The sequence below is a fragment of the Canis lupus genome, chromosome 26 (genome assembly GCF_003254725.2).
Source record: "Canis lupus dingo isolate Sandy chromosome 26, ASM325472v2, whole genome shotgun sequence".
In the NCBI taxonomy this organism is placed as follows: Eukaryota; Metazoa; Chordata; class Mammalia; order Carnivora; family Canidae; genus Canis; species Canis lupus.
In genome coordinates this window covers 28,553,637-28,577,246 of record NC_064268.1, presented here as the reverse complement: position 1 = coordinate 28,577,246, position 23,610 = coordinate 28,553,637, and the positions used below count along the sequence as shown (strand labels likewise).

The 23,610-nt window shown below is 57.8% G+C and overlaps 2 protein-coding genes across 10 annotated transcripts in view; one reads left to right on the top strand and one right to left on the bottom strand.

The window, feature by feature from the left end:
• Positions 1-17,665, bottom strand: part of ARVCF (ARVCF delta catenin family member) — a 54,709-nt gene extending 37,044 nt beyond the window's left edge. Inside the window, exons 1-3 of one of the 6 annotated variants that reach the window (XM_049101871.1) lie at positions 17,491-17,665; positions 14,969-15,092; positions 8,001-8,054 (exon numbers count right to left, since the gene is read on the bottom strand). The gene's annotated coding sequence lies outside the window, so the exon portion shown is untranslated. Of the gene's footprint in view, positions 1-8,000; positions 8,055-13,374; positions 13,615-14,968; positions 15,093-17,490 lie in introns of those variants that run through there. The other 5 variants (XM_025474824.3, XM_049101872.1, XM_049101870.1 and 2 more) reach the window with 5 other exon arrangements.
• Positions 17,666-17,815: 150 nt separating this feature from the next.
• TANGO2 (transport and golgi organization 2 homolog) overlaps positions 17,816-23,610 on the top strand; it is a 38,363-nt gene continuing 32,568 nt past the window's right edge. Inside the window, exon 1 of one of the 4 annotated variants that reach the window (XM_025474820.3) lies at positions 17,816-17,876. The gene's annotated coding sequence lies outside the window, so the exon portion shown is untranslated. Of the gene's footprint in view, positions 17,877-18,172; positions 18,298-22,290; positions 22,395-23,610 lie in introns of those variants that run through there. The other 3 variants (XM_049101867.1, XM_025474816.3, XM_035706635.2) reach the window with 3 other exon arrangements.

Below are 23,610 nucleotides of genomic sequence, written 5' to 3'. Positions count from 1 at the left end.
GGGAATGGGTCCACAGAGACCCTCACCCAGGCAGAGCCTGCTGAGTCTGAAGGTGGATGCAGCAAGGAGCGGGGCTGCTGGTGTCACAGGGACCAGGGATGGCTTGTATCCTGAAGGCAGTGGGGGATCTCATGGTGGGAGAAACCAGATAAAATATTTGCTAAAGGAGTGAGCAGGAGAACCAGGCCCAGCTCAAGAGCTTTCCCTGCCTGGCTGAAGAGCCCCCCATCAGCTTCAGGGAAGGCGACAGCAAACATTCCTCAACTCCCACCCAGTCCCTTCCCCCTGCCCAAGGCCATTCTTCTCAGACCTGGGGTCTTGTCTGAGGATCACTCCTCCTGCCCATCAATTGTGGGGGATGCTCTGAGCAGTGGAGTCAGGGCAGGGGGACAGAGTCACCAGGAGCAGGCAGACAAGGTAGCCTATGTGCTGCGCCCAGGGTTCCCACAGGGTATAAGGCTGCTCCCTGTGTCATAGTCACAGATGGTGTCCTCCCCTGAGGCATCACCCACGCCCACCCCTACCCCCAGCAACACTACCTCTCTGGATGTCCTGGCCCTGTAAAGACAAACCTTCACTAGCATAAAGGCTTAATTAAAAATTAACCAATGCCCCTGTTTCAAAGGTTTGGCAAAGAAACATCTGGGTTATTTCTTCAAATACAAATACCGAAATAATCTCATCATAACCAATAGCTCCCTACAAAGGCCAGAGAACTGTTACCAAGAAAACTGGGAAGGGAAGATGCAGTTGTCTGGGGCAGGGCTCAGCTCTGCTTGCTGAGCCTCAGTTTCCCATCATAATTCCCCACCTTCATGCTGGGAAGCCCAAGAGAGAAGATGGCTTTGGTCCCACCCACGTCTCTGCCCCAGCTGTGGTCCTAGCCATGGCCCTATACCCTCTGGGGCCCTGGGTGGCAATAGGCCTGCCACTCACCTTGGGCAGGAGGTGACAGGTAAGGCTGTCAGTCTGTGCCCATTGATGGGGGACAGGGGGCAGTCAGGGATCCCAGGACCCACCCCTGCCCTCCTACAATGTGTTCAGGAAAGCCCCCTTCCAGCTCCAGTACTCCACAGAAGGCCCAACATCTGGTGAGGGTACTTAGAACATACTGTCCCAGGGCCTGAACCCAGGCCCTTCAACCACTGCAGGCCTCCCTCCTGATCCAGTGTCCCTGCCTCCCCCTGTACACCTGCCCTAACACCCTCCTCTGCATGTCTGCTTCTCTACTCTATGCTCCCATATCTCTCTGGGACCTTCAATTCCCCTGTGCCCCACACTACCCTGTACACTTCCTTCTCCCTTCCCTAAAGTCCCACTTTCCCCTGTACCTCTGCCTCCTTGCACCCCCACCTCCCTTTGTATCCCTGCCTACCCTGTCTCCTATATTCCTACATCCTTGCCCTTCCTCCCCTCCCCACCCTTGTTTCCCTCTCACCCCATCAGGGTGGGGTGGACCCCACCCTAAGCCAAGGTGGGCAGACTGGGTAGGCCATGGTATACTCCAAGGGGCAGAGATGACACCCTCAGAGCCCGAGAGCCCTTCCCCCATTGTGGTCATCTGGACAGGAATGAGGGTGCTAAGGTGCCTTGAGCCCTAGGCTTCCAAGTGTGCAGAGGAGACTCATCACTGAAGCTTTCATTCTTACTACAGAAACATCCATGCGCCCTCTCCAAGGAACCCAGTGACTCACCTTGGAGGTAATCCTCTGGGGGAGTGCTGGCACGGCCAGGCCTCCAAACCCCATGGGCACCAGCCTCGGTGCTGAGGAAGTATGTGTGAAAAGGATGGTGGGAGCAGAGGCGACGGGGCGAGAGAAGGCCCTAGCACCCACTGTGTGCAATGCCCACAGAGCTGAGGACCAGCCTAGCCTCCCGATCACCCGCATCCCTCAGCACAGGACCAGAAGTGGAGTCCCTTTACAAATATTTGCTGGGACACCCGGGTTCCCATGTCACAGTTGAGGGGATAGGTGCGAGGTGTGGTCCTCGCATGAGATATTCCTTCCTGGACTGTCTGCCTTCCCAGGGGGTCTGTCTCCCTTGCAGGTCCCTGGGTGGGCTGTCTGAAGACAGTGAGCATAGCTACCTTAGCTACTACCTCTTGGGAGAAGGGCTGTCATGGGGCCCACCCTCAGGCCACTCTCAGGCCTTGCAGGCATCTGATGACTCCCACCAAGGCTCTGTCCCCAGCATAAATGCGCATGTATATGTGCACATGCACGCACGTACATACCAGTTATGCCTGAAACTCAAGGTCAAGCCCAAGTTGTTTAAATGTAGAATAACAGCTCTGGGCAAAATTTATTTACTGCAGTGGCCCTGACGACTGCAAACAGCCTGAGTCCATGATGTGATGTGCTTCCAAGCTCTTAGCTGAGGTGCACACAGGCCCCAGGGCCAGAGGGGGCCAGATATGGGTGTGCCTGGGGAAGTACAGAGGCCCTAGGAGAGGCGGGGCCAGCACGCCCCACCACAGGTACCCTTCTGCGTTGGTCAAGCATCCCTACACCTACATGGGAGATGCTGGTGAGGTGCGAGGTGGGGATCACAAGCCCCCAGCCCACTTAAACACGTACACATGGAAACCATCTCCCAGGAACCTGAGGGAGGACAGAGGTGCCGGTCTACAGGGCCATGATAGGTATGATTTCATTTTCCTTCTTTTCTGTATGTTCTACATTTTCTATAAACAACACACATTTATAATTATTTAAAAAGAGCAAAACGAGGGTGGTGGAGTGGCCTCTGAGTGGCGCAGTCATTTAAGCATCTAACTCTTGATTTCAGCACAGGTCAGGATCTCTGGAAGCCAGGGGTGTGCTTGAGATTCTCTCTCTCCCTCTACCCTGCCCCATGCTTGCACGTGGGGGCTAGCGCATTCTCTCTCTCTCTCCCTCCTTCTCTCAAATAAACAAATAAAATCTTTAAAAAGCAAAACGGAATTTTGGTGTCCCGGTTATTTGGCATCTACAGGTCTGGTGGCCTCTCCCTTGCTGTCAGCCCCTCAGGCACACCCAGGGGAGCCTGGGTCAGCAGGATCTAGGAGGTCCCTCCCTTGGGCTTGATCTTGGGTCTGGGGTGACAGGAGGTGAAGGGTGGGCCTTGGTGGGGCGGAGACCCCTTCATCTACTTTCCCCATCTGTATACTTGGTGCCCCACCCTCACCCCCCCTGGCACCATGGCCCTGATCTTACAGGCAGGGATGGCCCATGGTGGGGCCAGCATCTCCCTCCAGGGCAGAAAGTGAAGGCCCTGGGAGCCTGGGGATGGCAGCCGCCCCGCAGCCTCATTATCTTGCAAAATGCAAGAGCAGCAAGTACATTCAGACGAATGAATGGCCTAATTAGGATTTCATGGAGAGTGAAAATATTTTGAAAAGAAAAAGTTTAACTAAAGGCATATTCTAAATACCAAACTCATCAGCTGCAAAGTCAACCTGGCAAGATGTGCCATGGGGGTGGGGTATTTCCATCTCCCCACCTGAGAGTGGGCAGCCTTCCTGTGGGTGAGATAAGCTGGGGGCTGGGGGGCCAGGTAAATGCAGGGCTGGGCTAAATGCTACCACGAGACTGCCCAGGGGAGCCTGGGTATGCTAGCGCAGTACCATCTCACCTGGCGGCCTGGGGGATGTAGGCTAGGGTGCACCAGCCACACCACCAGCTGTGGATGATCCTGAAGGTGTGATGGCACAGCCGGGAGCTGGTGCGGCACTCCTGCCCTAACTGCAGCAGAGCACCACCTGCGCCGAGCCCTTCACAAGGCCTACAGCGTGAGCAGAGCCAGGGTCTGAACCCAAGTCCTGCCACATAGAATGTTCTTCCTCCTGCCCCACCTGAGAAGTGGGAAAGGGCTTGGGGCTCCCCAGGGGACCTGCCCACCTGGAAATGACCCATGAGTCTGATCACAAAGGCCTGGATGTCTGGCTGACAGTTGCACAGGAGAGAGAGAACAGCCATCCTGCACCAGGCTCTGCAGCGGCAGCAGCAAGGACCCTAGCAGCGCAGGGACCTCTTTTCAATAAATAAAGGTGCTCAGAGTGGGGACAGGCCCTCCTGTGAGAGCCCCGTGACATCGGGAGACCGCATAGGATATGCCACAGGCACACACAGGGAGGGCCCACTGGCTCCAAAGACTGCAAGCCTCAGGTGAGTCCCACAGAAATCCCAGGGAGCACGACCCGACAGGTTCCAACAAGCACATGTAGGGTAAACGCGTAGAATAACCATGACTTTGAGAACAAAGACTGATCAAGGGGAGGCTCCAACCTGATCTTTTAAATCAAGCCATGGGCACTGGCTAAGGGTTGGGCATTGCCATGGGCACCACAAACCCAAGGACATGTTCCACAATGTTTCCAATTTCTGGTGACAGAAAAATGTTAGTCAAGAAATGGTTCATAGATATTTAAATGGTTCTGGGTGGGGGACGCGTGGGTGGCTCAATGGTTGAACTCTGCCTTCAGCTCAGGTTGTGATCCCAGGGTTCTGGGATGGAGTCCTGCATGGGACTCCCCACAGGGAGCCTGCTTCTCCCTCTGCCTATGTCTCTGCCTCTTTCTCTATGTCTCTCAGGGATAAATAAATAAATAAATCTTTTTAAAAAAATGGTTCTGGGTGGTCCAGGCAATTAAGTGTCTGCCTTCAGCTCAGGTCATGATCCTCAGTCCTGGGATTGAGCTCTGCGTGGGGGCTCCCTGCTCAGTGGGGAGTCTGCTTCTCCCTCTGCCCTCCCACCCTCATCACCCTGCTCACAATCTCTCATGAATGAATAATATCTTTTAAAATAAATGGTTCAAGTACAAGTGAAAAACAAATCCTCAACTTACATTCATGCCAAAATAAATTCTAGATTGATGAAATCTTGAGCATAAAATACTATGTTGGAAATAACTCAAAAAAAGACAGGGGCGCCTTTACCTGACTAGATGCTCAGGAAGGACAGCAGAATAACGAAATAAGGAAAACATTCAATGGATTTCACCACAAAGTATGAAAAATTTCTGAATGTGAAAAAATTGTCATAAACAAAAATCGAAAGATTGAAAAAGAACTTGCAGATAAGGGAAGAATTCATACTTTTTTTTTTTTTTTAAGATTTTATTTATTCCAGGGATCCCTGGGTGGCGCAGCGGTTTGGCGCCTGCCTTTGGCCCAGGGCGCGATCCTGGAGACCCGGGATCGAATCCCACGTCGGGCTCCCAGTGCATGGAGCCTGCTTCTCCCTCTGCCTGTGTCTCTGCCTCTCTCTCTCTCTCTGTGTGACTATCATAAATAAATAAAAAAAAATTTAAAAAAAAAGATTTTATTTATTCCTGAGACACAGAGATAGAGAGAGAGAGGCAGAGACACAGGCAGAGGGAGAAGCAGGCTCCATGCAGGGAGCCCGATTTGGGTCGATCCCGGGTCTCCAGAATCACGCCCTGGGCAGAAGGCGGCGCTAAACTGCTGGGCCACCCAGTGTGCCCAAGAATTCATATTTTAGTTCTTTTTTTTTTTTTTTTTTTAATTTTTTTTATTTGTGATAGTCACAGAGACAGAATGAGGCAGAGACACAGGCAGAGGGAGAAGCAGGCTCCATGCACCGGGAGCCCGACGTGGGATTCGATCCCGGGTCTCCAGGATCGCGCCCTGGGCCAAAGGCAGGCGCCAAACCGCTGCGCCACCCAGGGATCCCAAGAATTCATATTTTAAAACAAAGACTCTGGGATCCCTGGGTGGCGCAGCGGTTTGGCGCCTGCCTTTGGCCCAGGGCGCGATCCTGGAGACCCGGGATCGAATCCCACGTCGGGCTCCCGGTGCATGGAGCCTGCTTCTCCCTCTGCCTGTGTCTCTGCCTCTCTCTCTCTCTCTCTCTCTCTCTCTCTCTCTCTCTCTGTGTGACTATCATAAATAAATAAAAATTTAAAAAAAATAAAAAATAAAACAAAGACTCTGATCAATGACTGAGAAAGACATCAATCTCCGCTCCCCCCCCAACCCAACACGGGGCCGGCAGTCACAGCCACGCAGCCAGCTCAGTGCAGCTGTGCGGAGCCAATGACAAGGTGGCCAAGGGGCAAGGCCAGGCTGGGAGGGTGTGGGTTTTGGGAGGTGGCATCAGTGCTGGCACGGCTGCAATGAGGGGCAACCATAGCCCTGGAAGGGGAGCCCTGAAATTCTCATCACCAGTTTGCAGCTCCACAGTGGGCCACTTTCTCTGTTGCTGCCTTCTTTGCCAGGCCAGGGGCTTCCCCAGGGCGATAGGGTCACAATACTCAGTGTCTGACATGGAGCTCAGCGGCTGAGTAACGAGTGCCCAAAGGAGAGTATGGGAGATACAAAGGTGCCGGTCATCACCCCTATCCCAACTTAGTCCCCAAGCCTGCCCAGCCCCATACCTTCATGTGATCAGGGCTATACCTCAGGGCCCACAGAGCAGGGAGCCCCAGCCAGGGCCTGCTCTGCTTCCCAGTCTGTGAAATGGGCCCAGCCCAGAGCAGCGATGGCATGAATGCCAGCCGCCACTACTCTTCGGGGGCCCATGGCAGACGTGAATGGTCAATCACTGTGGCAGACGAGAATAATCCACCACCACACTCAAGAAGGAGAGAACAGAAACAAGAGAGAGGAAAAGGCAGAGAGACACACAGAGAAGACGAGAGAAAAACTGGGAAAAAACCAAGAGGAGGAGGCAGAGAGAGATAAACAAGGACAGGAAACAACCAAGCCATGCTGGGAGACAGGGTAGTGCAGCAGGCAGGCTAAGGGAGACCCTGTGACCAGAGCTATCACTCTATATCTGGCTGGTTGGCCAAGCTGAGGCCTGGTGGCCTACCAGGACTTATGCGGGGTCAGGGCCAGCACCCTGCCAACGTCACCCCCAGGAACCATGTCACCTATACCACAAGCAAGGCCACTTTCTGAGCCCTAGATGCAGCCTGAGCCTCTTCATCCCAATGCAGAGGCCCCCAGGTGGCCCAGAAGCCTGCCACTGAGCTGCCTGGCCTGACCTGGAGTGGCCAGGTAGCACACCTCCAGGTGGCAGCAGACGCCCAGCTACCACCAGCCCAGCTGGCAGCTTCCCAAACCCAGAGTTATGTGCAATAGGGAAGAAGGAGTCAGGTCCCATCCCTCCCTGTCCTATAGCCCTTGGCACAGGATACCGAGGTGTCTGGAAGCCTGGGCACTCCCAGGCTGGTGGCCACTGTCTTCTCACCACAGAGCATAGCACTGGCTGGGCCAGGCCGTCCACGCTGGATATTCAGTGTCACTGAGAATCCTGGGTTAGCCAAGCCTCTTGTGGAGATAGCACCCAGAGGGGCAGGAGCAGATGGCTGGGCTGGGGCCTGGGTACCCAGACCGCATGAACAAGAACAGCCAAAGACATTCTCATCAGCCATCACCACTCCGTAAATGCAGCCACCATAGAAAACGCTGACAGGCCAGGGTGCCAGCAGGGCGTATTCCACCCCTTCCACTCCAGAGGGACCTGGGGGACACAGGGACCACACAGCTTCCCAATCTTGCCATACCTCCCAGGCATCAAGCCTTACTCTTGCTGGAGGAGTGGCTACCAGATAAACCCACAAACACAGGTAACACCCAGGACTGTCTGTTCCCAGCTGGTAGCTCCTGTCTCCTGAGCTGAGAACCAAGCTGGGTGGCCGAGGCTGATACCAGACATTGCCATGCCAAGCATCCAAGTTAAGGCAGGTGAAGATCATATCCAGTCAATGTCCTGGTGTCAGCCTCACTGCAGGCTCATCCCTCAAGCCAGACATCAACCTGGTGGCTGCTGTCCATACCCAGGTCATTGGTGAATCCAAGCAGGGTTAGTGGTGAGGCCCCACCCCCAGCCCTGTCCAGCCCGGGGGCTGTGCCCACTCAGCGGGAGGCTGACCAGAAGCATACACCACCCTGGGCCATTCCTCCGTCCGTCACACCTGCCAAGCCCACCTGGACTCTCTTCCGTCCTATGTGAAGAGGGGGATATTCCCAGGCCGAGCCCAGGTCACTCACCTGTCTCGAGGAGAGATCAGCATGTCCCAACGCCCATCCTGCCAGCTCCAGCTCCTGCAGGGAAACCAGAGGAGACCTTGTGAGATCAATTTGTCAAGCTAAGTCCCTTCTGGACGAGGCCAGACCCCTGGTGAGGCAGTGTCACCCCTGACTCCGAGGTCATCCTGTGGCACTCCTGACATGTGTACCCACATATCATGCACATTTTCTTATCTCTGCTCGACTGGGACTGTGGTGTCTGCGGTTTATGTCAGACTACCACCATCCCTCATAAATGTTTCTAATACTGTTGACTAGCCTGCAAAACTGCGATTGCTTAGCTGGAGTCTGGTCATAGTGTCTTCCCCATTCCAGAAAGTTGGGTGTGCTTCATCGTGATCAACGTACAGCAAGGAGAACTTCTGTGCAACAGGCCACCTGCCTCTCCTGATGCTCCTTGGGGCCAGCCCAGAACCTGTGTCCCTGTGAGGCAAGAGCCTTGCTCCCAGACCCTGGCACCAAGGGGCCAGAGAGATGTCTAGATGTGCCTCACAGGCAGGACTACAGCCCCTGTGGGCTTATGGCCTAGCCCATGCCCCAGGGGACACATCCCCTGTCACTGTATCTAGGCCTGGGGACCATGCCAGAGAGTGTCTGTGTTATAAAAACGAACAATATGGGGAAGCCTGGGTGGCTCAGTGGTTGAGCGCCTGCCTTCGGCCCAGGGCGTGATCCTGGTGTCCCGGGACCGAGTCCCACTTCGGGCTCCCTGCATGGAGCCTGCTTCTCTCTCTGCCTGTGTCTCTGCCCCTCTCTGTGTGTATCTCTCTTGAATATATAAATAAAATCTTAATAAAATAAAAATGAACAATAGGGTGGTGGGCACTTGCCTGGCTCAGTTGGTAGAGCATGCAACTCTTGATCTCAGACTTTTAAGTTTGAGCAGAGTTGTGTGTAGAGATGACTGAAAACTACAATCTTTAAAACCCAAAACCAGGGACGCCTGGGTGACTCAGCAGTTGAGCATCTGCCTTTGGCTCAGGGCATGATCCCGGGTCCCAGGATCGAGTCTCACGTCGGGCTCCCTGCGACAAGCCTGCTTCTCCCTCTGTCTGTGTCTCTGCTTCTCTCTCTGCGTCTCTCATGAATAAATAAATAAAATCTTTAAAAAAACAAAAAACAAAGCCAGGGTGGCAACAAGAGGAGGGAGTCTCGGCTGCAAACAGAAAGCCAGCTTTGGTGGGTCAGGATGACAGAAGCTGTCTCCCTTAGGCTCTACTGTGTTTCCCAGATTGGTCCTCTATCTAATCTTCCTTTGTGGACATGGCCTATTTGGGGTCCCTGCGGATAGGTGTCCCCATCTCACAGCAGCTCCTTCATCACAAGGAGGGGCTCTGAGTCATGGTGGGATCACGGATCAGGATGCGTGGGGTCAGAGGCAAGAAAGAACAGTGGCCCGAGCCAGGTAGGTGTGTGTGTTCATGTGTATGGGTTTGTGCACACTCACCCTCGTGTGTGCCTGGGAGGGCAGTCTGGGAGAGAGCCTGCCCACCCACGGTCCCCACCCCACCCACAGCATAGGGGCTGCGTTTCCTACCCTGAAGTCTGAGGTTCAGGAAGCAGCTCTGCTTGGAGTGTGACGTTTCTGGTCTGCTTCTGTTTTTGGCTTAAATGTTCACATAGGTTTTGCCCCATAGATAGCCACATGCCTTTCTTATCAGTCCTGATAACTGCCAAGCTCCCCCTCAGGGCTGGCCTCGAGCAAAGCCTCACAAGGTGCTGGCTGTACACCCTCATGTCACTCTTGCTAGGTGCCTTGGATTGACCCAATACCCCATTTTTCTGATGGGGAAACTTGGTCCAGGATTTGAACTTATGTCTTTCTGTTCCCAGCGTCCCCACCTCAACTGGGGATATTTGGCCACAAGAACACGTTCCCTCCTTGTGGGGCTCTGGTCAGGATAAGAGCTCCATAAACATGGAGGAGAGCCAGTAGCAGACACCAGTGGGGAGAGCCACCAAAGGTTTCCTGGAGGAGGAGGGTAGGGGAAGTGGGAGGCACTGGGGGATGCAGGGTGGTGGCGGCTCTGAGAGGCATGGGTCTCCAGGGCACCCTTGTCACAGGACATTGTATAGGTGAGGGCAAGGCAGAGTCTGACAGGAGCCCTGAGGGAGTGAACAGGTGTGGATATGAAGAGAGAACGAATGACAGGCTTTGTGCTGAGAATGCAGGAGGTACCTGTCTTAGGAATCCCTACTTAGCATTCCCTTAGGATTGATATGTGGGGTCTGGGGTCACTTACTTGACCAAGGACCCCCGACCCAGGAGCTCTGGGGCAAAGGGAGTCATGAAACCTGCCTCTTATTGGGCTCCATTCCCAAATGAGGAGTGTCCTGAGAAGTGGGGACAACTCCCCCTGGCTATACTAGCCGGGGCCTACCCCTACCACCGGCCTCCCCACACTGGGGCGCCCGGCAATCTTCCAGTCTGCCCCCAATCTTGGGAAGGCCTGCTGCATCTCAGATAGGGGCAGGAACCCAGGCCACAGGGGTTGCCACACAGAGCCAGTCCTGCAAACGGACCTGTCATGCATCCATGGCACAAGGCAGCTCCATGAGCAGAGTCCAAAGGAGGGATGGGCCCCGGGCTAGGTGGGCTGGGCAGACGATGAGGAGGCTAGGTGGTGGGGGCGGGGAGGGGGGGCAGGCAAGTCTGCCTAGGAGCCTGTTCTGCACTCCAGCTCCATGTTCTCCTCCACCATAACAGATCTGGACGTGCTCTTCCAGGCCACTGGCCACTCTGGGTACAACATGAAAAGGCACCTGCTTCTGTCACACCTTCTTTCACAGATGCAGTGAAAAGAAGCTGCAAGCGGCTCAGAGTCCTTGCCTGGACCCCTGGGTGGGGGCAGGGTCAGCCTATGGAAGCTGAGGAGGCCCCTGGGGTGAAGGCCTGAAGGAGGCCTCGCTCAGGGCCTGTTTCTCACTGTCCTTGCCCAAGCCTGTGGGCAGTCACCCTGCCATTCAGTCCCTGGTCTCCCCTTGCCTGCACCAAAGGCAGTGAGGGGCTCTTGGGGTTACTGAGAGGCCTTGCCCCAGGGATCCCTGCCCCTTGCCAGCTGCATACCCTGGACAAGCAGTCTGAAGCAGGCCCCACCAGGTCCCTCCCGAAGGGTCCCAGCACTGAAGGTGGCTGGGCGGGGTCAGGCTTGCCAGCCTTGGCGGTCCTGGGTGCCCTCTGGTGGCCGCACCCGCTGCTTTCCTGGAGGCTGCTGGCTCCTCGGGATCCCCCAGGGCAGGGGGAAGGGCCTATGCCTGACCAGCGGTGGGGGGAAGGAGGAGGGACAGATGCGGCTGAAATGGGTGTCCATGCACTCTGGGCTCATCTTCCTGACCTATCAAATAAACCACGTTGTGCAGCTGTCCTGGCCGGGAAGGCCCGATAAGGGATTCCTGACCTCGTATTCCTTCTGATTATTCCCTAGTCCTGGGTCTCCTGCTGAGCAGACCAAGACTTTATCACAATCTTGATGGAAGCTGGCAGCAAAACTTGAGCTGCCATTCAGAGGTTCCCAAACCCCCTGTGGCCCTCCTGGCAGCCCCCAGGGCTTGTCCTGAGGTCAAGCTTGCCCTCACCTCCCTCCCACCGCTGAGATCAGATCACAGGGCAGATACTAGGGACTGGCTAGGGGCTCCTCTATTCACGACTCTCAGGCCTGTCCCTTGGGCGAAGAGGGTGTGGTAAATCTGCCCTGAATCCTTACGCAGCACCAACAGAGATGCCCTGCCTTCACCAAGCCTCTGAGATGCAGAGACCCCTGAGCCTGGGAAGAGATCTGAGGGGCCACCGTGCAACCCCACTGTGGCATGGGGATGCTAATTTAGTAGGACTTAGAGCCGGCCCAGTTTACCTGTGGACTGCAGGTTCTTCTGTCTACATGGAAAAGACTGTGAAGAGCAGGGCCAAGGCTGACTTGGCTGTGACCCTCCTGCCTAGGCCAGGACTAGAATCCCCAGCACAGTGAGTGCTCTGTGCCCAGCCCTGTGCTGGGTGCCGGTGGATCACAGACTTTAGGGAGCAGGGAACAGACATGGCACTGTGGGTGGGACAGGGCAAGGCTGGAAGAAAGCATGAATTGTGGATTCACAGCCCCACATGCTGCGGCGGGACCCAAGACCTGGGCCACCTACTACTTGGTTAAGTACCCAACATTTAATTAAAAAGAACAACTGGCCATGAGCCCAGTATGCTGTGGAGAAGGCTCTGTCTCCTGTGTGCAGCACCATTTCAAGTCCAGAGATACACTGAACACAGGACAGGCAGGACCTGCTTGGGACCAGCAGACTGCTGCTGGGGGGTCTGCATCTCAAGGGGAGGCAGAGGGAGGGGATCGAGGCTCTCAGTACCCCCCTCCCCCCCCACAGGTCCTCACGAGAGGGGGGCGGGGCGGGGGAGTGCCCTGACATGCCCTAAGCCGCTCATCTGCCAATCCCCTGGGTTTACAGATCCTGACTTGGTGTGTGCCCTGCAGGGGACAGTGGGAAGGGGTGTGAGAGAGGGGCAAGCACCCGAGGTTACACTGAGAGCCTAGCCCAAAGGATGAAACCCTGTTGGCATGATTCTTTTCTCTTCCCTGTTTCTAAACAGGCCTGGGTCTAACGGGAAAGCGGAGCCAGAGTCCCGGAGCTCCGTTTTCAGGGATACGTTACGCAGAAATGAGTACGTTTCAAGTACCCAACATTTAATTAAAGATTACACGGGGAAGGCTCGGGATGTCAGGCTGCCCGCCCCAGGCCACACCTCAGCAAACCGGGCTGGGTACCGCGCCGACTGGGGGCATCCGCCTCTGCCGGGCCCGGTGTTCCACCGAGGGGACTCGGGCGGCGGGAGTGGGGGGATCCCCGGTGCGGGCACCAGGCAGGGCCACCAGGCGGCATCCTCTCCCTCGTCCTCTGGGCGGCGGGAGCGGCGGGAGCGGGGACATCCCCTTGGCTCCCGAGCCCCAGCGGGCTCCAGGGGCGCGCCGCCCCGGGAAACTTCCCCGGCCCCGCCGGCCCTCGGGCCCCTGGAAAGTTTCCGGCCCCCAAGCCCCGGGGCAAGGCGCCCAGCGCCGCGCAGGCCGAGCGTGGCTGCGGGCGGCGGGCTCCGGCCGCGGCTCGGCGGGGGCGCGCTGTGCGGGGCGCCCCGGCCCGCCCCGCCGGGGCCCCGAGACCGCGCACAAAGGGCCCCGCCCCCGCGGCCCCGGGTCTCGCGCACCGCGGCGCGAGGGGCGAGGTGGGGCGGGGCCCGGCTCGTACCTCGGTTCTCCGCTCAGGAGCCCGCCTCGACCCCCGGCCCCCACCCCGGCCCCATCCCGGCCCCGACCTCCGGCCCCCGCCCCCGGCCCGAGCCTACCTGGAGCGCGGCGTGGGCGGCCCCGCAGCGTGGCCCCCGCCCCCAGACGGGCGTCCCCGGGTCTCTGGGCGCGCCGGGCGCGGCGTCCCCGGGGCGCGGCGGGGTCAGCGCTCCGCGGGGCCTCAACTCGGGCGGGTGCGGGGGCGGACCCCTCCCGGGCCCAGCGTGCAGCCCCGGGCCAGCCCTCCCCGCCCCTCGCGCGGCCCGTGCGCAAAGCGGGTCTGGCCGGCGACGCGACCCTCCGCCCCGCCCCAGCCGAACGCGAATTTTCCCATTGGTCGGGAGACCCAGGGCGGCCCGGCAACCGGCGCCGATTGGGCGGGCGCTGGGAGACGCCGGCTTCCCATTGGGCCCCCGGGGTGTCCGTCCCGGCCGACCGCCGGCCCCTCCGTGGAGTGGCCGAGGCCCCGGCACCTGCCGGGACCGCTGCGGCGGCGGCCGGGCTCGGGGCCGCCCCCCTCTCGGCGGCGTTCGAGGACCTGCCCGGGCCCCCCGGCACCGAGCGGGGATTGGCGAGCCCCGCGCCCCTTCCCAGGACTCTGGCCTCGCTGCCTCCATCACCGCCCCTAGTTCGCAGGGATCCTTCTCCCGCGCCTGCTGTTCACCGGGCGCGCCGCGCCCTCCTGTCCGGATCTAATTGTGTTCTTCGCACACTCTGCGAGGGAGAGTTGTGCTACCTTCCCATTCTACAGATGGGAAATCGAAGCTCAGAAAGGTTCTCACTTGCTTTAGGTCACTCGGGTGCAAGCCTAGCCCGTCACCCCCGGGCCTGGGGGGTTCTCGCAGCAGGGGCGCGGCCCGACCTGGGCTCCGCGAGCCTGGATGGGGAGCCGTGTTTCTCGGGGCAGGAAGGTCCTTTCGGCGAACCAGAGGTTGTCCTCCTCCACCGGCCTGAATCCACGGACCCCTCGGCTCGGCCCACCCTGCAGGGCTGCCCTCCCCTCCTCTATCAAATCACCGCAGCTCAGGGTCCGGGAGGGGTGGAGGGAGGAGTTTGTGTGTTTGTCACCAGCCTCCTTCCTGGTGTCCCGTTTCCTCCACCCTACCTCTGGTCTTGGAGAAACACTGTAGGGGGCGCAACCACCTGAATGGAATTTAGCACAAGTCGCATTTCTCTGCCAGGTGGAGAGCCGACACCTGGTCCTTGGAGGGAAACGAAGCACACATATATGACCACAAATGGAACCATAATCCTTGGCCAGCTCCACTTAACTTTGTGGTGTGTGTGGTGGGGTACCAATAGGGGTGCTGCATGTTGGAGCTTATTTCAGGGGGTTCATGAGATGATGGCCCCTTGGCCAGGGACTCTGGCTTAGTTCTAAGCCTTTCCTGTCCTGGTTGCACCTGGAGATGACCAGATTCTCAGCCCATCATATTCCCCATGTCTACCCAGGGAGTCACAGACCCATGACAGCATTAATGGGGAGACCAGACATTCATGTCTTATCCACCCACATCAGGGAGCCAGAGTGTTCACCCATAAGTTGCTTCCTCTTAACAAAGAAAGTGAAGTGATGTAGGGCCAGAACTCACCACTGGTACCACCATTGGGTTCCCCCTGTGGTACCTAGCACACGTAGCAAATCCATCCTACCCTTTTAGAACCAGTCAGCCACTGCTGGTCAATTGAAGTTGGGCACTGGAGGTGAGAGCCATCTGACACTCTGGCATAGCGATGTTGCTTGTATCTCTGGGAAGATGGAGTGCAGTGTCCTTCCCTGGAACACAGGAGTCTCTGTGAGCAAGTTAGCTCTTGTCTTATGGAGCTGCACCATTGGTGACATTCTGAGCCAGCTGCTGTGTGGGCTGGAGGGATTTTCTTCCTTCCATTAGTCAAACTGTCCCTACGGATTTCTCCAGGGGCATTGGGCCCTGGTCCTCCTGGAGCGCTATTCTCATAGTGAGCTTGTGATTCAGCATCAACCCTTCCCCACACACTTGCTGATGGTGGCAGGAGGGGCTGGACAGAGCTCTGGTGAGAGAGCAAAAGGGAGAATCATGCTCCAAAATTGTCCTAGGTGGGGGCTGCCTCCCCGCCTCCCGCTCCAGGCAGGATTCCGTCCCCCAAGCTGGGTCACCAGCTATATACAGAGGAGTAGGATGGACAGTGTGGGTTCCAAGGAACTCAAGGCCATTCTCAGGCAGCAGGCCTACCATAACCCAGGCTGCAGGCAGGGGTCAGAAACAGTCAAAAAACAGGATGGAGAGTCCCTACCATGTGACCACTGGCACAGGGACCAGTACCCTAGGCTCCTCCCTCTCCCCCCACCTCCACCTAGCTCTGTGGGGACATCCCGGGGACATGTGAGCAAAGCTATAGGGGGAAAAAGGTTTCAGATGGAGGTCAAGAAGAACTTCTCAACAGTGGCAAATGCTTAGAGACCAAAAAGGGTGACTATAAGGTAGTGAGCTCCCCAACTAAGGATGTGTGAACTCTTTGCATCCCTAATACCCGAGAGTTCAGCTTCCCGCCCAAACCCATCTTATCCTATCTTATCTGCTCCCTAGCACTGAATGTTGTCAACTGGAGTCAGTGGAGACAGATCAGAGTGAGTACCTGACATGGCTCCATCTAGATGGGAAGAGTGTAGCTGGAAGGGGGCTGGCCCAGAGCTATGTGCTTTCGTGGCAGACCAGGATTTGAACCTCTGTCCAACCCATGCATGAGCTCATCTCTCTTTGTTGATAACAGGAAAGCACCTCCCCTGAGGCGTGTGGCCCAGTGGTTTGGGGGCAGAGTACTCTGCAACTGCTGCCTTGTGCCCCAGGGTGAGGTCACACAGCCTCGGCCCCAAGTCTTGCTTATCTAACTTTATTGCCTCTTGGGTGGATTGCAAAGTCTGGCTGCTCAGAGGGAAATCACTGGTACCAGCTCAGGAGGATTCTGCTGCTGCATATGGGGAGGGAGGACCATGCATCAGGCTAGGTTGACCACTTGCTGGCCATGAATCCTTGGACATCTGGAGTCTTCGGTGTCCATGTCTGTAAAGGGCTTCTGTTGGGTTCCAGGAGGAGCACAGAAAAGATGGCAAGAGAGTAGGGTGGAATGGGCATTTGGGTGCATCAGGCAGGTTTGGATTCAATACTTGCCTTTTTCTATCACCAGTCAGGCCCCTTCCCTCTCTAAACCCCAGTCTTCCACAGGACATCAGTGCTCTGAGTCAGGAACAGGACAGGAGGGCTTCACACAGGACTGTGGAGCTAATCCAGCCACTGCCATTTGCCATCTTTTTTAAAAAATGACATGGCTGCTCTGAACTTCAGCCTTTGTATATGTAAAATGGGGGGGAATAATAGCTGTGGACAGGGACCCTGGGTTTAGAGTGCTTAGCACACTGTTACTATTCTTAGCATAACTGTCATCCTTGTCATAGTTTGCTGAGCGCCCACTTGGGAGTAGGCCCTGGGCCCTTGTCCCCTGACTCTCCACTCTCCCTGCATTCAGGCCCCAGACACAGCCTAGAGGTCTTTGAAGGCAGGGAGCGCAGTGAATGCCTCTCTCCTGTTGGGAGGGCCCCAGTCAGTGCCCCTTCCTGCCCTCTTGCTCACTCATTACAGCTGAGGGTGGTCCAATTCTTCATCCTAGGGCCTGGACCTGCAGAACAGCCTCTAAGTGAGCTCAAAGGCCAGAGTGGCTGGGTGGGTCTGGAGTGCCTGGTCCAGGGTCTTTCCTGAGTGTGCCAGGATTCCGGGGTAGGGTGGGTGGTGGTGGAAGTGGTGGTGGAGTGGCGGTGCAAAGGCTAGAGTGGCTGAGTGGGTCTGGAGTGCCTGGTCCAGGGTCTTTCCTGAGTGTGCCAGGATTCCGGGGTAGGGTGGGTGGTGGTGGAAGTGGTGGTGGAGTGGCGGTGCAAAGGCCAGAGTGGCTGGGTGGGTCTGGAGTGCCCGGTCCAGGGTCTTTCCTGTGTGCGCTAGGAATTGCGGGGCTGGGGTGGAGGCGGTGCAAAGGCCAGAATGGCAGAGGCAAAACCCAACTGGGGGCCTTAAAGAAAAGGTAGGGATGGCCAGGTCTGGAGCCAGTACAGGGTGTGGCCCAGGACCCGGTCTGAGGGGCGGGTCCGGAAGTGGGCATCCCCCTATCGCTCTCAGCGAAGACCGCCAGGTGGTTTGGTGACCTACCGCCCCCGGAGTTCAGGCTGCCGCCCTAACGGGTCCGCGAAGCCATGCCCTTGGGGCGGCCGCAAGGGGCAGCGACCTCGCGCAGGCGTCCTCAGGGCTGGGGAGCTGGGAAAGCCGCGGGGGTCACGAGACCCCCAGACGCCCGCGCAGCCCGAGGCTTGGCGCAGCCCCGGGGGCGGGGCGCCGGGAGGGCTGCAGCCCCCGAGCGACAGCGCGCGCAGCCAACGGCGCTTGGGGTCGCGGCGTGCGGCCCCGCCCCTGGCGGCGCAGTCCAATGGCGAGCGCTCAAGGGGCGGAGGCGGGGCCTGGGCGGGGGCGGGGGCGGGGCCTGGGCGGCGGCGGGGGCGCGCGGGCGCGGCACCCGGAAGTCGGCGGCGGCGGAGGCGGTGAGTGTGCGGTCGGCGGCCGGGCCGGCGGACTCCCTCCCGGGAGGGCCGGCCCGGGACCGGGGGCGCGGGGTCCGGGGGCGCGGGCGGGGAGGGGAGGGGCAGGACCGCACCTCCCGCCCTGCCTGGTTCCCTTTCCCGAGGCGTGGAGTGGAAATCCGACGAGAGACCCCACACGGCCCCCGACGCAGCCCCATGGGTTCCTGGAAGGCGTGTCCAGTGACCCCGCCAGGATGGGAAGCGGGGCCACGGGCAGGCCGGGCGGGCCTCGCTGGGGAGGCAGCCTGGCGGGGCTGGGAGCTGCGCGGTCGCTGCGGGGTGGGTGGGCTACGGCCTCAGACGGTTCTGAAGCCCTGAGTCACGGTGCCGCCTCCCCGGGGCCGGTGTCCGGGCCGCCGGCTGACCGCCGAGGTCTGAGTAGGCAAGTGCTGGCTCACGCCTTTTCTGGGGTGGCTCCGTTGGTCAGGGCATCGAAGGGGGACTGGGCAGGGGACCCCTCCCCGACCCCAGCGTGGCAGGTGCTTGACGGCCTCCCTAGAGTGAGCCTCCTGCCCTTGGACCAGTCCCCGAGCCTTTTCCTCCAGCAGGGGTATCACATGCTGGGCCCAGGCCTGGCCTGGCGTCCTGTTCCCGACCTGCTGACTGCTGTTTGGGCTCAGAGCTCTCTTCCATGAGGCAGTGGTGACGCCATGGCCGCTATAAGGGATACCTGCAGCTGGTAGCACTTTGGAAATGCTTTCTCGAACTTGCTTGTTAAACCTCTGGGGAACCTTTTTGGGCAAACGTTCATTGGTCAGATGCTGTCCACAGCTAAGAACACTCCAGCTGAGGGGCAGGTGGTGTTCCCAAGGTCACTCAGAGCCAGGGCCAGGTCCCAGTGCCTCTGTTCCACCTGGGCCACTGTCTCAGGATCCTGGGGTGACCTGTCTGATGGGGCGGAGGCAGGAGGACACAGCAGCGGTTCTGTCCCCTGTCTCCAGGATCCTAGTGCTCCCGTGTGGTGGGTGGGCTGCCTTGGTGCCTCCACCTTAGCCGGCCTTTGACCACTAGCCTCAGTCCTGCGGCTTCGTGTTACTGGCATGTGCACAGGCTTCCGGCCACTCAGACTGGGCTGCTGCCACTGCCTGCTCTGGTATGTAGTGACCGCAGCCTTTCCTGAATGAAGGAAACGGGCTGTCAATTCTGTTTTGGCCCCTCAGCCCCTAAACTGTTGTTATGGCCTCATGCTTCTTTTGTGACCTCTTTTTGTGGGCTTTTGGATTCCATTTCACCGTGGATGTAACTCTGTGTGGTATCTTGGGGTCTCATTCCCGTGCCTGCTTCTGCATCAGAGGGTGAGCTCTCTGTAGGCACCTCTGCTGCCTGCCCACAGAAGATGTGTGCTTGTTACTTCTGAGGACTTCTGTGGGGAAACGAGGTGCCTCCAGAGCATGTCTGGAGGTAAATGGCCCATGGCAGGGAGACTGGAGGGCTTTTAGAAGTGGTTCCACACTTGTCATTGTTGCTCCAGATGTTCAGGGACTGGGTCCATCCTTTGACAACACGTCAGTGAGTGAGGGCATCACCGCAGAATCTGGCATTTGTTGGTCCAGACCATAGGGTTGGGTGATGGCCTCTGCGGAAACAAGGTCACCCCAGGTCACCCCAGGAAGCAGTCTTCCCAGGTTATCAGTGTAGTTCCCCCCCTTAACTTTCTTTTTTAGATTTGCAAAAATGATACATGCACACTTAAAAGTAAAAAAAAAAAAAGGCTGTCCACCATCTCTTGGTGGCTACTGACACTCAGGGTACATCTTGGTGGGAGTACTCCATCGTCCTTTATTGAGCACAAAGGCAGCGGGGGCCACTGTGAGGCTGGGCTGGCCCCTGGCTTGTGGGGAAGCCAGGAAAGGCTGAGGTAGAGGGGTGGCCCTGTGTCCAGAGCTTGATGTAATGCTCCTTCTGCCCCTCATTTGTGAGGGACAGCGACACTTGGTGTGGAGTTGAATTAGTGCTCCCAAAACATCATGGAGCTCTCAGAAGAGAGTACCCCGTAGAAAATTTGTCATGGTGAAATGCCACTTAGCCAAAATGACAAAACATAGATTGTAGAATCCTCAATCTTGAGCTGGGAGGAGGGTGGGGTGTTGCAGTGGGCTGGCTGCTCAGAATATTTACAGACGTCAGGGCTTTCTCAGCCAAGGCCCCCGAACAGCACAGCGACACTGTGTTCCCATGTGTGTTTACCTCCTCTGCTGGCAGCCGCTGGGAGAACATTACGCATCATGCGAAAAGAGCAGCGCAGGCTCTCCAGCTCCGCCCCTGGGGGCGGCCACAGTGATGGTGCGGGTTGGGCTGGCGGCTGCATGCTGCTTGCTTTTACCGGGGTGAGAGTGAGGGTGAGGGACCTGGCTCCTCAGCCCTGTCATGTGAAGCCCAAGGGCCCCTGTCCCCTGCGTGGCCTTGACAGACAGACAGGCTGGCTAGCCTTGAAAATGTATCCCAAAATGTGTAAAGTGCTTCGCATAGTGAAATGGGGCTGCAGGTTCTCTGGCCCAGGTAACCTCTGTTCAGAGCCTTCATGTGTGCAGCCAGCCGGGGGGAGGTGGGGGATGGACGTGATGTGAACGGGGAGCCTCACTTTCCAAGTGTGTAGGCCGCCTTGGCTCTGTGTTGAGACCACAATACGTCCCCATTCATTCATGTGCGTCTCTATCATTCTTTGCTGCCTTCTGACCTGGTGTGTGCCCCCTCTCCAGAGCCTGTTTGCCTTTTCAGTTGACAAAGGAAAGTCCTCCCGCCGACGGTGCAGGTGCCCCTCCCCTGGCACCCTGGTTGTCAGGTGTGGTTTTGCTCTCTGCTCAGGTGGTGGTGTCAGTGTGGAGAACTCACAAGAGCCCGGCTGCACTGGCTTCTGCTTTGAAGGGTTTGCACCGGGGCTGTGTCTACTCTTGCTCGGTCTCCCACGGACAGCCTCTTCTTCGGTCTTTCTTTTCTCCATGCGCCAGCCTGCCTGTAAGAGTGCATATAAAACATGCCTGCTGTGAGAGTGCATGTGTTTTAAATGTCCAGCTCCATGGGTTGTACCGGGAGCCCAGCCAGACAACTAGCATCCCCACCAAGAAACTGCCAGCACCCAGATGCCTCCTATTGTTCCCCAGATCAGGTGGCCCTGCCCTGACTTCTGTCCTCATGGATGATGACACTCGCTTATTTCTCGCTTCTGGGCAAGAGCTGGGGTGGTGCGCTGTCTCTGCCATGGGGCTGCTAGGGAGCCGGGCCTACTCAAGACTTACCTGCTTGTTGCACTTCATAGACACTGGCACATGGGCAGTGCTGGGTGTGATGAGCAGGGGTGGGGAATGGCCCAGCACAATTCATTAGAGTTTTAGAAGATTCTATGAATAGCCAAGAGGGAGACCTGCCCTCCAGATACCGGAGCATGTGCCGAAGCTAAGAGGCCTGCCAAGCATGCAGGACCCCATGGAGCCCTTTGACTGGGTGTCCAGGGTCTGGCTGAGGTGGGGCAGACCTGACACCCCGCAGCTGGGAAGCAAGGGGGTCCGTACCTCACACCACCCACCGGAACAGGGCATAGGCTGACCTGAGAACTAAGCCAAAATATAACCATACAAAGAAGGCAGGGGAAAGAGGCTTTAACTTTGGGATAGGGAGGGTGGCTGCGATGCAGTAGGGATGGGAAAACTTGTGGTCAAGTAACAGACTCTTTCCCATAGGCAGTGCCACAGGCAAGGCCACAGGGCTGGGCGGGACTGGGAGGAAATCTTGGCAGCTCACGGAGCAGACAGGTTGTGAGCCTGCCCACACCACGTGTGCTGCACTACAGATCAGTGCAGCAAAAGCCCAGCATTCAGTACCCAAATTGGTGATCTGTAGACTCTGGTGGGCAGGTGCCTGGGAGATGTGCAGCCTCTGGGAGTTGCCAGTACAATCCCGGTGAGAGTGTTTCCTGCCACCCCGAGAAGGGCAGCAGTGGCAGGTTGTGGTGCTGGTGGATGCCCCTGGTCCAGTGGCTGGTCTGGGATGTTTGGAGGGAGTTTGGCCAGTTCTACTCACTTGAGAGCATCATCCTCTGACCCACCATTCCGCCTTCTTGGTCTCTGTCCTAGGAAGATCCTCCACCCATGTGCAGAGCGTGCGTGTGGGGCTCCTCTGTGGTACTCTGCAGGGGGTAGAAACTTTGTGGGACTGAAACACCATCCAGAGCCAAGAGGCGGCATGAGGGTACATGTCCCCTGGGAACGCCGTGCGGCAGCTAGCAGGCTGGGGACACTTGCCCCTTGGTAGAGACAGTCAGCGGGAAGACAGGGCAGTGGGATCCTGTGTGTACGATCACCCCAGAGCACGTGCCCATATTTTGCTAAGAAATATCAGGAGGCACACAGCCGACCAGATATGGGGCTTTTGCAGGATGAGTGTACTTGGAAACTTCCCAGATGAGACTGTGCTCCTGGCTAACCTGGCTGTGGGAACCAGACTCCGCAGGCCCACGGGAGCTGCCGGCTGTGGCCGCAGGAGGTGTGGAGCCTTGGGCTGGGGATGGACAGGTGGGCTGGGAGGTAGGGAGGGGGGCAGGCCTTGGTGCAAACGCTGGAGGAGATGGTGCCGCTTGGTGTGCGTGGCCGGCACTGTTGGTGTGTGATGCCCATTGGCTTCCACACAGGATGGGCCAGCAGCTGAGTGGCATCTGGAGTGCACAAGAGGGAGATAGGGGGTTGGCGACCACCCCCAGCAGTGCTGCGGTCTCCCCATCCCCCAGCCAGGTCCTTCCCCATCAGGCAGGGGGGACAGTGAGGTCCTGTCAGCATGGCCTGTGGACGCCACTTGCCTACTCTTCCAAGGGGCCTCCTGAAGTTGCCGACCAGCCCTCACCTAAGCCATGGCAGGGTCACTGCATCTCTTGGCATGTGGCCCGGACCCATCTCTGGCCAGGTTCCTGCCTGCCTGCTTGAGTCGTTTTCTTGTCATGCTCTTGTTAGACGCCGTGTGGAGTGACGTTGGGGGCTTGAGTCAACTGAAGAGCCTGGTTATTCTGAAGGAGGGAGTGGATCTGGCTGCACTTGGCTGTTAGGACAGCTCTCTCGGTTCCTCTGGAAGGCAGGGGAGGAAGAAGGAGGTCCCAGCTGGAGGGGGCGGGGGAGCAGGCAGGATGGAGCTTGCAGAGAACTCTCGAAAGCCTCAGCAGATGGGCTGGGAGTGCCTGGAAAGCTTCTGTGCCTGTGCCTCACAGCCAGCACCATGTGCTAAGAATGACTGGTGCCGGACTCAGGACCCATTCTTCCGGTTTTGCATTACCAGGTGGTTAGAGCAGGGGAAGGCAGGAGTGGTGGTCTGGAAGGAAGGCCTCCTCTGGCTTTCTCAGAGGGAAGAAAGGGGAAGCCCATGGCTTTGGTTTGAAGTGAACTTTTGCTTTTGTCTCACATATGGTAGATCCTTCTGGCTGAGGCTCAGGTGTGCCCAGGGAGTGTGGGCCCTGAGCCGCCCAGGTGGCTGCTACCCTGGATCCGCCCAGGTTCCCAGGGGGAGGACTGGTGGAGGTCACCCCAGGGGAGGCAGCACTTCCTTCCCCTGTTTGTGCTGTTTCTAGGCAGGCCAAGGACACAGAGGGAGTCCCAGGCTGAGTGGGCAGGTGTGAGGTGTGTGGATGTGCTGCTCTCTTCCGTGTATGGACAGCCTCGTGCACCTGCTCAGCTGGAGCCACAGTCTCTGTTTGTCCCTGTCTGTTCCCCACAGG